At 43.3% G+C, this 12,616-nt stretch overlaps 2 pseudogenes; both read right to left on the bottom strand.

Moving 5' to 3' along the window:
• Positions 1-7,644: 7,644 nt before the first annotated feature.
• On the bottom strand, positions 7,645-7,872 carry LOC109435788 (cytochrome c oxidase subunit 6C pseudogene; annotated as a pseudogene).
• A 2,677-nt stretch (positions 7,873-10,549) lies between these two features.
• On the bottom strand, positions 10,550-12,233 carry LOC148755059 (large ribosomal subunit protein uL23 pseudogene; annotated as a pseudogene).
• Positions 12,234-12,616: the final 383 nt, after the last annotated feature.

Below are 12,616 nucleotides of genomic sequence, written 5' to 3' on the forward strand. Positions count from 1 at the left end.
TTTTCTTTAAGGTGTGAATTGGGCCATATCCTACCATTATTTCAAAATGTTGTGATTTTTAGTTACATTTTTCTACCTCATTGCCATCAGTTTTTCAGTTTATAGTCTGCCAATTTGTAGCCCAAATATTTATCGCACTTGATATGTTTAAGAATCAGTATCAGATGTGTTGTCGATGATGTCTTCAACCGTACCTTAAACTGAGAAAATTTGATCCATTTCCCCCAACCTTTGATAGTGGTCTTGCAATGGCAGGTGAGGGGGCAGGGCTTCCAGGCAACCCGGTGGGGTTGCTTTTGTTTTTGTCCTCTGGTACTTCTTAAATCTGTATAACAAAAAACTTAGCACTTCAGTTCCACTTCCATCAATAAGCCAAGCCACAGAGGCCCAGGTGCCCAATGGCTTCCCCTCAAGGTCCTCCCTGCGCCCAAGCTTTGTCAGATGCCAGCAGTTCCCTTTCAGGGGCGTTGTAGCTTCGCCCTAGGTTCTGGTTTGGCCTGCTATGTGGTACACCTCTTCATTTTATAGTAGAGAGCCGGGGTCCCCCCAAGTCTGGACTGGGGTACATCTAGCCTATTACACTAGTAGTTGTCAGTGTTTCTCTTAGTTTCCGATCATTGTCTCAGTTCCTTATAATGCCCAATAGGTACTGTCAGAGGCCCGCAGGCGTGTGTGTGTGTGTGTGTGTGTGTGTGTGTGTGTGTGTGTGTAACTGGTGTCTATTTAGATTCAGAGCAGGCCACATTTTTAGCCACAAAGCTTACTTGCTGATGTGAAACAGAGACTAGAAAGCATAGTTATCAAAAGTAGTGACCTGCAGCCGAAGGGAAGGGACTGGTGGAGGGAGGATGAAGGGCTTGCATAGGTCCTTGTTCAAGGTTCCCAGATCTTCCTGTAACACCATTGAGGGATTGTCAGAGGTTAAAATATGTATCCTCAGGAACGGCTAGGTAATACTTCAGTGACAAACAATCCCAGTGCCTTTATAGTGGCTTTTAAAGCAACACAATTTACTGCTGTCTGTCCAACATAGGCTTGTGGGAGGTCGGGAGCTGTACTTCATTTAGGTATCGCTTGGGGACCCAGATCAATAGAGGCTCCATGATGTTATGATATCGACATCACCAGTGGCTGGATCTGCTGTACACGAGCATCAGGCGGGATCAGGCGGGAGTCAGTGCAGGTGATTAGATATTACCCCGAAGGACCTCCGTCCTTCTGCTCACGTTCCATCAGCCCGCTCCACTAACCTGGCCACTACTGCACTCACTTCAAGAATTTGGGAGAGTGTAATTCTCCAGGCATCAGAAGGTGGAGGGGACCTGATACTGGTGATCATTGGTAATGTCTAATTCTGCTCTGTTTGCTTCATTAATGTGTGCAGGTGTGCACGCACGTGTGTGTAAGTGTGTGTGTAAGTATGTTCATGTGAGCTATGACCATGACATTTTACCCCTAAATATTTTGTTGTTACCTATATAAAATAGGACTATTTCCCCATTGTCTGCAGTATTGCAATGTGACTTATAGACATTATGATATTTCAATTTTTAAAAAAGAAACTTTACTTCATAATCACACAATCATTATCATACCTAACAAAATTAATAATTCCCCAGTATCTCTAACATCAATTCATAGTTCAGTTTTCCAATTGTCTTAAAATCTGCCATTTTGTGTATGGACCCAATCAAGGACTGTACATTACATTTTTATGTCTAATATAATCTCTCTTAATAAAACATAGTTCCCTCTGTGCTCCCTGGGACAAATTTATATGAGCCCTTTTTATATGACCTTAACTTTCTGAAGGGATGGTTATACTGTACATATACCGAATGCTGAATACAGTTACATGGTCGAATGTCCCAGCTCCCGATTTTATCTGTTTCTTTGTGGAGCTATTTCACCTGTTCTTTTACCCTCTATTTATCCATAAACTGAAGGCAGATAAAAGAGCTTCATTCAACTCAGGTTCACTGTTTCAGACAAGGGCACTTCCTAAGGGAGGACATCACATTCACATTGTTCCTCAGAGGGAGAGGCCACTCGCTGTCTGACTGCCCACTCAGGGACAAGGTAGCACCAGTGGCACCAAGCCCTTCCACTGAAGGCCACATGGCCTCCTTTCGGACCAGTTATCTGTGCAGTGACTTTTTGCCACCATGTCAGTTCCCCACCAAGCCTCAAAGAAAAACATTTTAGAAAGCAATATTCACTTCCATTTGGATCTCTCCCCAGCAGTGACATTCTAATAAATATAGAGAAGCAATGAAAATTAAGCAAGTCAATGTAGAAAACTGGCTGCTTGAATGTGTAACATTAGCGAGTGGAAAAGTCCAAATTTGATTTAAAATGCCTCTCCTTCCAGTTTTCTGATGTGGTTGTGGTCTGGCTTCTGTTCTGTTCCTCCCATCTGCCTTCTCCCTGATCCCGAAGGGGCCTTCTTCAGGGTACTGTCCCAGGTGCTGTCCTCTTTGCCCCTGAAAAACCAGCTTCAGAAGATATTATCCACATCCATGGCTTTAAGTGCCGCCTATATGCTGGCAAGTCACAAATCTCAGTGTATTCATCAGGTTTCTCTGGAGAAACAGAACCAATAGGGTGTGTGTGTGTGTGGGGGGGGGGGAGAGAGAGAGAGAGAGAGAGAGAGAGAGAGAGAGAGAGAGAGAGAGAGAGAGAGAGGAGAGTGAGAGAAACAAAGAGAGAGAGAGGTTTGTTATAAGGATTGGCCCACATGACCGTGGAGGCTGAGCAGTCCCAAGATCTGCTATCTGCAAAGCCAGAGACCCAGTCTGAGTCCAAAGGTGTGAGAATCAGGGGAGGTCAGGGAATAATTCCCAGGCTGAGGACAGGAGACCACATCCCAGTTCAGCAGTTAGGCAGAAAGCAAAGTCTCCCCTCCTCCACCTTTTTTGGTCTAGTCGGGGCCTCAGTGGATTGGACAATGCAATGCACACCGAGGAAGGCATCTGCTTTACGCAGTCTGCAGATTCAGTGCTATCCTCATCTGGAAACACCCTCACAGATACACCCAGAAATAATGTCTGGCCAAATACCTGGGCACTCTGCCATCCAGGCAAGCTGACACAAAATTAAGCACCATACTCAGCACCCCCAACCACTCAGCTAATATGCTGACTTCTCCATCCTCAACATGTGGACACTGATGTAGAGCCATCGCAAAACTTAATTCACTTGCCACTCACATCTTTCCAAGAATAGCTCCTTGAAATTGCATACAACTACTCAGTAGCCTTTTCAGTGAGCACTTCAACGTATCAAATGGAGTATCTAATGATAAGTGTCTCATACAGTGCTCACATCCAAATATATCAAGCCCATTCAGCAAATATATGAAGTCGAACAATGAAGTTTGCAAACTCATCCTAGAAAAAGTGCTACATACCTTACTGCTGAATATCACTACGATCATCTTCGAAGTACTCCCCTTGGGAAGTTAAGCACCGATGCCAGCGCCTAGTCCACTCTTCAAAGACATTTTGGAACTCTTTTTCTGGAATGGCCATCAGTGCTGTCATCATATTGCCCTTCATGTCCTGAATGTCATCAAAATGTCTTCCTTTCAATATTCCCTTTATCTTTGGGTAAAGAAAGAAGTCATTGGGGGCCAGATCAGGTGAGTAGGGAGGGAGTTCCAATACAGTTACTTGTTTACTGGCTAAAAACTCCCTCACAGACAGTGCCGTGTGAGCTGGTGCGTTGTCATGATGCAAGAGCTATGAAGTGTTGGCGAAAATATAGGTCGTCTAACTTTTTCATGCAGCCTTTTCAGCACTTCCAAATAGTAAACTTGGTTAACTGTTTCTACAGTTGGTACAAATTCATAATGAATAATCCCTCTGATATCAAAAAAGGTTAGCAACATCATTGCAACAAATTTGCGAACGTAATTGTTAGACCTCATATGTTGAGCATGTGTGTATCCATCTTCCTTAGGACCTCAGGAGACAGTGATGGAGGGAACATGATGGCTGCTTTTAGGGAGCACGCAGTCTAGATGGGTTGATGGACACCTAAACAAGCAGTATTTTGTACAATGTGAAAAGCACTGTAATAATAGTGAGTAATGCATCGCAGAAACACCACTGAGAAGGACTTCATAAGTGTGGTGGAATTTGAGCTGGACCTGCAGAAAGTAAAGGAGCTTGTCGGATAGAAGTCAGGGTTTCCAGCAGAAGAAACTTCATACACAGAGTCCAGAGTTGTGCAAAGTAGAGACCAGAACTCAGTGGCTGGAGAATAGACTGGAGGACAGTGGCAATGCAAAGTTGGGGGGTGACGGAGAGACAATTCTAAAGAGACTTCCATGCATGTAAGGGAGTTTGGCCTGTGCCTCTATATCAGAGGTCCCCAAACTTTTGCATTTCTTTTATCAGGAAAAAAAATTAATAGCTGGCATAAGATTTTGAACTTTTTTTTCCTAGGTGAAAAACCAAAGTACTATCTTCTGCAATTCGACATTATTGTATACAAGGAACAATACCAAGAATGGAGGAGAGTCATAATTTTCTACTAAAAAAAGTTGAATACATTTAGCTTTAAGAAAAACTTAGTATATTGTCCATTTTCCACAAATTTCACCAAAACACAGTTTTGGGGGACTCTGCTATAGATCATATTTCTAAAACTTCAATGAGAATATGTGAATCACCTATGGATCTTATTAGAATGCAGACATGGGTGGGGCTTGAGATTTTTGTGGTTCTAGAAACTTCTATGTCAGGTTCTTGCTGCTGGAGCCCAGAACACACTTTGAGTAGTAAAACTTAGTCTACATAGTGAGAAAGCAGAAGATTGACGTGATAGCATTCATATTTTAAAAAATTAAACCAGAAAGCTCTGTGTAAAATTGGTTGCAAATGAATTGCGACTGCAGTAAATTACACAATAAAAGTTCTGCAGATATATATCCTGTGGGTTATGACAAATCACTTTAACTTCACTTTCTCTGGTCCTCTGACTCATTGCAGGAATTACTCAAATGGTGAGAACACTTCAAAGATTCACAAGAAAGGTACTCTTTGAGTTTACTATATGTGTCTCCTCCTGACTTAATACTTCAGTCTTAGTATAGAATTGGAATGTTTGTGGAATTCTTATAAGTTGTATGTTTCCAGAACAGAATATGCACAGCCAAAAATAAAATGACTTAAAAATAGTGCAAATCAAATCAGCAGTAGTTGATTTGGTGCCATCTTTTCTCAGGGACTTGAGCAATGGTTGAGGTCTGTACATGGAGAACAGATTGTTCCATGCGAGGCTTATCAGAAGTTAATGCCAAACCAGATGTTCTTGAAGCTTCTGTTACCATGATAGACAAGCTGTTCTAATTTTATAGAAAAACAAATATGTAGTAATAAATTATCACACCCACCTTAATGGTTTCATAAGGATTCCTTAGTAAACATTCATAAAAGGGGATAAGAAGTTTTAAAATGTACCGTTTAAAATAATTGATATTTTTACTACATGAGAAGCTTATGACATAGTGAGCAATAGCAGATAATGAATCCTACGAATATCTTTCAAATATTGGGAAGGTTGCTGGAACCCAAGACAGAAAATAGCAAAATGGAATAACTTTGAGGTCAGTTGTAATTTTAAAGAAGGTCTAAGTTCTGAGACCAGACCGTGTTCTTTAAAAAGATGAATCCAGAGATGTTCTCCACACAAACTTTAGCAGGTGATTGTCTCCACAGGGCCTATTTGCACACCAGCCCTTAGAGGACTTACAACTTTTAAAGGAGCCTGATATTCTTTGGCCTTATGTTCCACAGGGCATATCCGGTCCCTGGAATCAACACCAGTCTGATGGACTCAAAGCCTCATGTCATGTAGTTCCCACTGCCTGGTTCAACCTTGCTCGGTGTGCAGTCTTTCCCTGACCACTGAAGAAAGTCAGGCAGGCTCAAGACTTTCTGGCTGTCTTTTTGGACTACACAAGTCGTAGCCACCTTATTCATGAAACCCAGCCTCAGTACCAAAATATAGTATAGGTGTCAAAAATAGTTCAGAACTGGAAAATATCAATAAGGCTATGTTACCTACTAAAATCCAGGCTGTTGAAAAGAAATAGGGGGAGAATAAATAGGGCTATGTGTATATCGTTACAATTCAGAAACATCTCAGCTTTGGAGTGAAGTCCTAAAACACGCCCTTTTAAAATTAGAAAGAAATTTCCCTTTAATTCATCAGGAAATGAAAATCTATTGCGCTTCTACCTCTGAGCCCTCTCACACAAGCAGTCTTTCAGCAGTGTCATGATGCCCGGGAAGTGTACAGGATTATCCTCTGTGATGCAGTGAGAATATTGACATTTCTTTTTACATTCATTTGTCTGAAAATAAGATACATTAAGCTTTAGTAGTATTTAATGTTTTAACTGGCTTTAGTTCATGTATTCTCTCTCTCTGCCTTTTTTCTGTGTCTCTCTCTGAATTGGTGGATGGATAGGTAGGTGGATGGATGGAGGGATGGATGGATGGATAGATAGATGATAGCTAGATAGATATAGATATACTCTTTTTTTATATAGCTAGGACTGTGAGATAAAAAACAAAAGTTGGAAATCTCTGGTCTAAAATACTAGGACATATTTGTTTTGCATTTTTCAAACCTGGTTAGGTTACTTAATTTATTCAAGTTGTTCTTAAGGGGTACTATTTCAGGACTCATTTTTATCTTTTTTTAAAAAAAATATTTTTCATTGAAATGTAGCATTATATTAGTTTTAGGTGTACAGCATGACAACTAATGTTTAGATTGACGGATCATGAACACCCACAGTATGTAATAGATATTATCTAATCTATAAGATGAGTGCCTTGAAAACTTAGTTCTAATTCTCTTATATCAGAATTTATGTTGAATAATGCTATTTGAATAGTGGCCACCTGTTTCACAGGAGAAAAGATACACAGTATAAGACATCATATGATTAATACCAGGGCAGGTAAGTGCTATATAAATTCAAAGAAGGAAGAACACCAGGATTTGGGGGATGAAGAATATCTTCACAGAGTGGGGAGGACCAGAACCCTGTATCAGGCCGAAGCCCAATACCAAGAAGCAGAGGGGTGAACTAACTAGGGGGACTAGTGCTGCCGTGCTCCCCTTCCCTTGTCCCCTAGAGCCCCTGAAGCCTCTTCATGGGACCCCAGGGCTCCCGGGAAAACGGCTGGCATCAGTGGTACGAAGTCGTGACTTCCCACTGCTTTGACTATGACCTATAGTAAGATCTATTTTACACTGTACACAGAATCATATAGAAGGATAAAATTTCAGAAACCAGTTATACACATAATGAGTGGTTGGTTTCCATTAAATCAATGGAATGACCCATTATGGGTGCAACCCACAGTTCAGAATTCACAGGTGGAAGGAGACAAGCCTGAAAAAATTCGTATATCAGCTAAAACGTGGATGGCCTTACATTCCAGACAAGGGATTTGGGCCTTTATTATTTATTTATTTATTTAATTATTACTGTCTACAACATTTGTTTATTTATCAAGAGAAACTATTCCTTAGCCCAAATATCCATGTTTCATAGTTCAGGAACACAGGTCAGTGACAAACTTCCATAGAAGTCAATTCAAAGAAATTCTTTACACTCCAAAATCACTTTGCATTCTAAAAGATACCAGCCTTCCTCATCACCTCAAAATCTTTCATGGAATCATAATTTCTGTAGAAATCTGCATATGCCTTTTTCCTTGGTTCAGCCACAGCAAACTTATAGAAAGCTGCAACCCCCAGGGAAACAATGACTGATCCAACAATATGAAATCGCAGATGCTTGGCCAGAAGACCACGCATCTGAGGTTTCGCCAAAGCACTGGAAGACATGGCAGCTATATTCTCCCTTAATACCAATGTCCTTCTGGATCCCTTTATTATTTATTAACGAGAGGGTCTACTGAGGTTTTTAAAGGGCAAGTGATGTGATTTGATGTGGGCTTTTGGGAGATCAATCTGCACCAGTAAGCATGATGACATATGTGGCAAAGAAGAGTTGGAAGTGAGGAACTGCTGTAGTAGCCCCAGCTGAGGCAATCAGGCCTAAACTGATTGGGTAAAATCTGTATTTTTCCTTTCTTTCTGACTTCTGCCTTTGAAAGCGCTACTGGTTCTGATGCACAGCAGTATGCACTGTGGTTAGGAGCATGGCTTTTGAAACCACACCCTGGCCCCCCCACCTACCAGTTCTGGGAGCTTGGGCAGGTGTTATGGTTAGTTTTATGTGTCAGCTTGATTGCCCACAGGGTGCCCAGATTATATCTGATTCTGGGTATGTCTGTGAGGATGTTTCCAGATGAGGTTAACATTTGAATCAGTGGACTGAGTAAAACAGAATTCCCTCCCCAGTGGGTGGGCCTCATCCAATCTGGTGAGGCCTGGACAGAACAAAAGGCAGAGGAAGGGAGGAAGGGAGGAAGGGAGAGTCCCTCTCTCTCTGCCTGACTGTTGAGCTGGGACATCTCATCTCACCTCTCCTGCCCTCGGACTGGGGTTTACACCACTGGTTCCCCTGGTTCTCAGGCCTTCACACTCGAACTGCGTTATACAACTGGCTTGGCTCTCCTAGGTTTCCAGCTTGCAGACAGCAGATCACGGGATTTCTCAGCCCTCATGATTGCACGAACCATTCTTCATGACTCTCAATCTCTCTCCCTCCAGACACATACATAGAAAGATGGATAGATGGATAGATAGGTAGGTAGATAGATAGATAGATAGATAGATAGATAGATAGATAGATAGATAGAAATAGATGATATATAGATATACATATAGATGTTGAGATAGACATAGAGATAGGTAGATATATAGACATAGATATAGAGACAGAGATAGATAATATACATATACATATATAGATAGATAGATATAGACATCCTCATATCCTATTAGTTCTGTTTCTCCAGAGAATATTGATTCCTACCACAGGGTAACTTCACATTCCCATGACGAGCTATGCAAAAGGACACTGCTGGGACACAGGAAGCACTCTCAAAAGTATGGATAATGTCAGTGCCACTGCAGAATCCCAGAGTGCTGCAAGGTCTCATGCATGCATGCTCACTGCAGAGGTCAACTGTGGACAGCCACATCCCCCAACACAAAACATCTCCCTTCATACAGGTAGGAAAATCCTCTGAATGCCACTTCCCAGTTTGCTGTCACCTGGGTCTCCAGTCATGGTTGTGGGGGAGGTGAAGGAGGGTGCAGAGGAAATGTTGCCAGTTCTCAGTGGAGCCCTCACCATAATTTCATCTGTGTAAAGTACACCGTGAGTTCTTTAAGGCTCACTCAGAAAAAAATGACCCGCTGTTCGAATTTTTTATTATGCTTCCCTCCTAAATACACTATTACCATATTTTTCAGGCAGAGTTCAATTTTTGGTGTTCTATTCATGGCATTTAGGCACAGAGAACTTGGCAAAAATATAGGCAGTGACAAACAAAAAGTAGTAGGTTCTAATGATTGTTTGTATTTCCTTTTGCTTAGCCATTGTTTATTGCTTTCATGAGTTATTATATTACACTTTTTTGCATCATTGAACATTTTGGCCTGAGGTTAATTTACTTCCAAATTCAATGAACACAAAGAGTGACACTTTCTTCATTTCTGCTTTATTGAGTGACTGTAAGGAGGTGCTAAGGTGATTCTTCCTACCTGGGAAAATGAGTTTCCTCTGTTTTGCAAGTTAGGCCTAAGTTGCATACTAACGAGGAAGTAAAGCGGAGAATACAAGCAATTATCTTGATTTTAGAAAAAGACATTCATTTACAGTATCAAAAAACTCACAATTCTGGACTATCTAAATAATTATCACAATTTCGCTTGGCAGTTATGTAGATATGATATTAGATGCCATTTGACACACAACATAAAAGCAATAGAAATCAAAGGGGCAAAAAACAATTTATTGTGACATTTATCACACTTTGTAGAAGTCCAAGAATAGGTTCATTGCAATCCACCTTCCCAGTAACCCTGGCTCAACTGAATCGTTATTGGTGAAGCGTTCAGAAAATGCTGATGCACATGGGCAAGTAAGAGCTTTTCAGCTAAATTTCATACTTCTATTTGTCATATCTACGGTCACGTGGTTTTCAGATTTTAGGAGGGAGAAGTAATTTTGTGACTGCCCACTGGTGGTGGTCCTGAGTGCAGAATGGCTTAAGCCACGATGCTGACAACTGAGGAAAGAGCAGGGCGTGTGCCACCAAAGGCAGGCCCAAGGATGAGCGTGCTCCCTTCTGTTCAGCAGCTGGGTCGACAGGGGGCCCAAGAACACCATCGTCTTAAAGCTATTCAGATATAAACCACTTGGGGGGAAAGGCTGGTTGTGTGTGTGGCAGCTCAGGAGTGAGGCTACCATTTGAATCAGTGGACAGAGTAAAACAGAATGCCCTCCCCAGTGAGTGGGCCTCATCCAATCTGGGTAATTCTGAGAAAAAGAATTACTGCCCCTGTCTTCACCTTCCCTGACTGCAGCTCTGCCTTGTGTCCCACACAGCTACCACCGGCTCTTCCAGCCCCGGCTGGCTGTCCTCTTTTTCCTCCAGGAGCCCCCACTGCACCCCACCCCACCCCCACCCCTGCCATTTCTTCTTGGCAGGTCCGGCCCTATCACCTCACAGAGAACCTTCTTCTCTTCTCCCATCTTTTTTTTTTTATAGTGAAAAAATTTTGCATTTAGAATTAGGCAGCTGGACTCAGTTTTGTTGGCAACATCCAAAGCAGCGTAGTGAGGAGCCAGTCGAACACATGCCTTCTTCTCTCCATCAGGCCTGATCAGGCCTTGGCCACGTCAGTGTCATAGAGCTTCTTCCCAGTCTGTCTGATCTGGTGCTTGTTGGCCTGGACATCACAATGAACACAAGTGTATTGTTGTCTTCTCTCTTCTTCATGGCTGAATCAGTAGTTAGGTGGAATTTGATGGCACAGTGGTGAAGCTTGTTTCTCCAGGGGGCGCTCTTCCGAGGATATTTAGGCTGCCTTCGGGGCCGCAGTGTCTCGGGCCTTGGGAAGGTGGGTGACGTCCGGACATACTTTTTTTTGTGGCTGTGGACTCCTTTCAGGACTGCTTTCTTTGCCTTCAAAGCCTTTGCTTTGGCTTTGGCTTTGGGAGGGGCAGGGGCTTCCTTGTTCGCTTTTGGCGCCATCTTCTTCTCCCATCTTTCTACCCGCCAACACTACTTCCTTTTCCTCCCAGAGAAGGCACGTTTTCTAATTCTTTTCCCATCCGTTTCCTCTGGACACTTCAGTGCACATGTGGACAGGACTAGCAGAGTGGAGAAACTGTGGGTACAGGCTTCAAGGGCAAGTGAAAGTTGGTGGCTCCCAGTGCACTTGGGGACCTTTCCAACCTTGTGACATGGATGTGTAAAGGTGATCTGTCACTTTCAATCCCAGCCCTGCTTGGGCACTGGGCTGCTGAGTGGCAGGGAGATCAGCAGCCCTTACCTTTCTTCCTGGGACAGGAGGGCTCACTGCCTGCCCACAGCTGTCCAGGGGCCTGTTAGGGAACTACTGGGAAAGGTCCACCCCAGGCACCGCATGGCATCAGCCCAGCTCCCACCAGAGCTTCTAAGGACTCTGCTGTGCACCCTTACACAGTATTCTTCCTGACTGGCCAGGAGCCCTTCTCCCAGATCCATCCCTGGCCTCCCCAAATCTCTCATTTCCCTGCCCTCTGTTCTCCTTACCTCAGACTTGAAATTACCTGCAACTCCAGCCCTTCCACTCTTTCAGCTGTTTCCAAGATTCGTTTCCTACAGCCATTCCTAAGTGACTCGGGTGATTCCTTAAGGATGGAATTCAAGGCCCCTCGCAACTGGTTCTACATTCACTTCTGAATTATTTTTCTCACCAATCCTGACTTCTCCAGGGAGGCAGAAGACTTTCACTGCTCCCCCAGTGGCGGGGAGCCCCCTGCTCATTGGTCTTCCATTGTCCAAGTTCTAATCCCCCTGCAGCGCAGTTCCTTTCTCACAGATGTCCCTTGGTCCGAGGTCCTCTCACAGGCATCTCTTGCCCACACAATCTACCTCTAAGGAATGTCTATTAGCTGTACCATTGTTAGTGTTTTGGTCTTTCTTTCACAAGCAAATTCGAAATTCTTCAAAAGGAGAAACTCTTTTTGCTGTTTCCTCCAGGGAGGGTAGCACAAAAGTGGGTGGAAACCCACAGGCAATTCCCATTTACTAATCATTAGCAGGCCCCCCCCCCCCCAAGCCCTGACATCCAGATAAGGTGTTCCCTCAATCTCAGCTGCGTGTTGTCAAAGTCCAAGGCCCCTCCAGGTTCTGAGGGTTCCCATGGCCTCAGCCTTCACCGTCACCGGCCTTGGCCCTGGCTCCTAGGTGGGCTGCCGTACTCTGCAGAGTGCTGACCCAATACAAAGTCTAGCAAACATACAAAAACCCATTCACACAAAGCATTTGAGTCTAGTTAGTACAGACAATTTGAGGAGGAAATGGAAGAAATGTTGCACATATTCAGCTGTGTCCCCTGTTGTCCCTATCTCTCCTGCCCTTCTCTCTCCTCCCTTCCTGTCAAAAGTAGCCCTCAAACCCCCATC

Source organism: Rhinolophus sinicus, chromosome 16 (assembly GCF_057876585.1).
Source record: "Rhinolophus sinicus isolate RSI-liver-muscle chromosome 16, RSI-T2T, whole genome shotgun sequence".
Classification (NCBI taxonomy): domain Eukaryota; kingdom Metazoa; phylum Chordata; class Mammalia; order Chiroptera; family Rhinolophidae; genus Rhinolophus; species Rhinolophus sinicus.